The sequence below is a fragment of the Canis lupus genome, chromosome 6 (genome assembly GCF_048164855.1).
Source record: "Canis lupus baileyi chromosome 6, mCanLup2.hap1, whole genome shotgun sequence".
Lineage (NCBI taxonomy): Eukaryota > Metazoa > Chordata > Mammalia > Carnivora > Canidae > Canis > Canis lupus.
The window spans coordinates 26,407,962-26,411,542 of record NC_132843.1 but is presented as its reverse complement, the minus strand read 5'-3'; positions in this window follow the sequence as shown (position 1 = coordinate 26,411,542).

The following is a 3,581-nucleotide window of genomic DNA, read 5'->3' as shown; positions in this document are numbered from 1 at the left end:
TCCTTCTCCATCTGTGATTTAATACAAAATAGCCTCTATTAGCTGCATAATATCATGTTTTTCATGGTATGAAACTGAAATGCACTTCTAAGAGTGAGATACCAACAATGTGCATAACATCTTATCCCAGATGGCCCTCATCTTTGCCAATTTTATGTGGAAGTCAACAGCTTGTCTGGGAGAATGCCTAAATACCCTTCCTGGGTCAAAGTTCTCCTCCCATAACAACACACCCATGTGTTTTTCTCTAGGAAGAGAGTAGCACTATAAGGATAGAAGCATTCTAGACTAAAGTATAAGTAATATTTTCTTTAAAAAAAAAACCCAGTCTAACAAAAGTATTAAATTTCATTATCCAGGGGCTGATGATCCCATTCATGGATAATGATCAAGAATTTATCGTTACCAGGTTTTGGGTTAGTACTATTTCTAATGTTTTCTTCTTAAATAATTACCAGTCCTTGGAGGAAATGATAATAAAACTTCCACAAGTGGCTTGTTATTTTTAAAAATAGTTTCTCCGTTGGGTAGTCTCTGTCTGTATCAGCAGTTTGCAGCTCTCTCTGGCACACAGCAGAGAACTGTTGCTGTCTTGAACCGGACACCAGAAAATGAAGTTGGAGATTTTTCTTTTAATTTGAAATACCTTGCAGCAGTTTTTCCGTGGTAGATTTGGTGACTTCGGGACATTTTAACAGCACAGAGAATAGGTGCGTGCACGGAGTGTGCAGAAAAGCAAATGTAGTGCCCCAGGGGCAGCTTCAAGAACTGCCCTGTCCAATCCTATACAGATCCATGCTAGTAGTTCCTCCTCATTCCCCACTGGTTATAGGCTCCTTTAACTGCAAAGCCGCCTCTTCTCTTTGTTGTAGGAGGAGGAAGTTTTCCCTTTGCATCCAGAAGGGTCATGGGTGATGGGCAGTCTGTAAGCCCCCACCCCCACCTCCACCGGAGGGATGGGAGAGACTGAGGCAGAGCCTATTGGGACTCAGTGTGTAGGGATGTCTGTGAGGTTAGAAATGGAAGCATGGAGTGCAGGGAGTTTGTAGGGAGAGAAGCACCACCTCAGAGAGGGTCCAGGTAAGTTTAGGTCCAAAAACCTGAAAAGGGTCAGAATGAAGCTGAGATCAAATGGGCACTGAAGTTACCTGTATGAAGGCAGGTGCTCTTGAAAGAGGTCCTCAGCCACCTCCATTTCGACCTCAAGCTTCCTGGTTGGGTTCTTCTGTTCAGCTTGTCTCTGGGTTCAGGTGGAAGACCTTGAGGGCAAAGCACCCCCTGATGGGCACGGGAACTGCCCCTTCAGCAACCAGGGCTGCCCTGAGCCACAAGACCCTCCTAGACCTGATGGATTTGACCTTCACCGCAGGCCTGCACGCACCCACCCACCCTTGCCCCTCATTTTCCTTATATAAACCTGGAAGTGGGCAGCCCAGGTGGCTCAGTGGTTTAGCGCCGCCTTCAGCCCAGGGTGTGATCCTGGATCCAGGATCAAGTCCCACGTCAGGCTTCTGCATGGAGCCTGCTTCTCTCTCTGCCTGTGTCTCTGCCTCTCTCTCTCTGTCTCTCTCTCTCTCTCTGTGTGTCTCTCATGAATAAATAAAATCTTAAAAAAAAAAAAAAGCTAAGGTTGTTTAAAAAAAACAAAAAAAAAAAAACCCGGAGGTGTATTTGGCCCTTTGGGGACAGGCTTTGAGACCCTGATCCACTGTCTTCCCGGTGTCAGCCTCACAGAAATAGGTTCTTTTTTTGTTTCACCACATTCTCCCTCTGCCTTTGTACTCCATCAGCAGAGAGTGGCCGAGCCTGGTCTGTTTGGGACCTCGGAGTCCTGTGCTCTCCACCCCTGCAGCCCATCTACACTCAGGAGGAAGATACAGTATAAACAGAGTAGAATCCAGATCTAAGCCACTGCTGAATTACTAAAGTTCATCCTTGCTTTTTTTTTTTTTTGAATGATAATTCCTTAAAATAATCCCTTAGAATTCCTAATTCTCTTTAAACCATTCTAGTCTTAGTCACTGTGTGTGTGTGTGTGTGTGTGTGTGTGTGTGTGTAGATACATCTCTCTCTGGATGGGGAGATCTTTCAGGGGTCCAGTGTGAGATGCTGCAAAGCACTCTCCCTGCTGCAAACGGGGCCAGAATTTGCTCTGACATCCTTGCTTCCTTCTATGGGCAGTGGGCTCACTTTGGGCAGCTGTAAGGCAAAGGACTGGGAAATTGGGAATGTGCATCCAGCTGGTAGCTGAACCGAAATTCTGATCAAAGGCATGCTTGCTGCCGCTGAAGGAGCCCCAGGAAACTGGTGAAGGAAGCCCTGGGACTGAGAGACTACAAAGCCCTCGGTGAGGTAGCACTAGAGATTCTGAGATTAAGATTTGAGATTGTTTTGCTGGGGGTGGTATCCAGGAAAGAACATGCAATGGAAAGAGCATAGGTTTTTTTTTTTGTTTTTTTTTTTAATAAAACGGTTTCATTCTCTTATCTCTATATGGCTACCAGGAGAAAAAAAATAGTTTTATTTACCTTAAAGGAAAAAAACCCCAACAGAACCTCTAGCAGTTTTTCCCAGTTATTTTACCTAAAAAATTCATTAGCCGATCATACTTGACAGAGCAGCCCAGAGCACAGGCAGAGGCTGACTTCAAAGAGCACGGTTCCGACAGGTTGGGCTCACAGGCAAATGGGGGGTGGGGGACGGGGAGGGGCCTTGAAGGGATTTCTGAAGGGAATTTCTAAGAAAAGAAAGAAAGATAATAGGGAACTGCTGGAGGCTCAGGATCAAATACAAGTGCCCAGTAGGGAACCTTGGAAAGTTTGCCTCCTAGCCAACCACCTGCTCCTCCCTTGGTTTTTGAGACTATTTACAGTCAAATTTAATTCAATTTTACTGGGGTTTGGGTTATTGTGGAGAAAAAAAGAGGTTAGTTATACAGGGCTCTAATTTTATACTTTTTGAATGACTGTTATTAATGCAAAAAATACAAGTAACCTGGATTTACATATTAAGTCTGCAAGAACAATTTTGAAAGAGACACATGTTGACTTTTCTAGGGTATTTTTTCTCTTTAAAATGATACTTAAGTGTAATTCCTAGCATCTCCTAAGTGAACGCTGTTCTCCTTGAGATTATCTTTTCTTCTTTGCTTGCCCTTTTATGTTTTCTTTAGTAAGTACAAAACTTACAGTTCCAGAAGTGAAAAAATTTCAGCTGAGTCTGAAAGAACATGTTTAGGAAGAGTTCTTTTTTTTTTTTTTTTTTTTTTTAAGATTTTATTTATTTATTTGAGAGAGAGCTTGGGTGAGCACGCACAAGGAGGGGCGAAGGGGCAGAGGGAGGAGAAGCAGGCTCCCCGCTGAGCTGTGGGACTCTAGGATCATGACCGGTGCCAAAGGCAGACGCTTAACTGACTGAGCCACCCAGGCCCCCTGGAAAAAGAAGAGTTCTAAAAAAAAGAAAGCAATGGTTTCATCAGTTCCTTCCTTCTTCGGATTATTGATATGACTGCTTCAATTGTGCATTGTCACCCTACCCTGATAATTAAAGGCCACACCTAAGGAAAATGGTGTTGATTTATT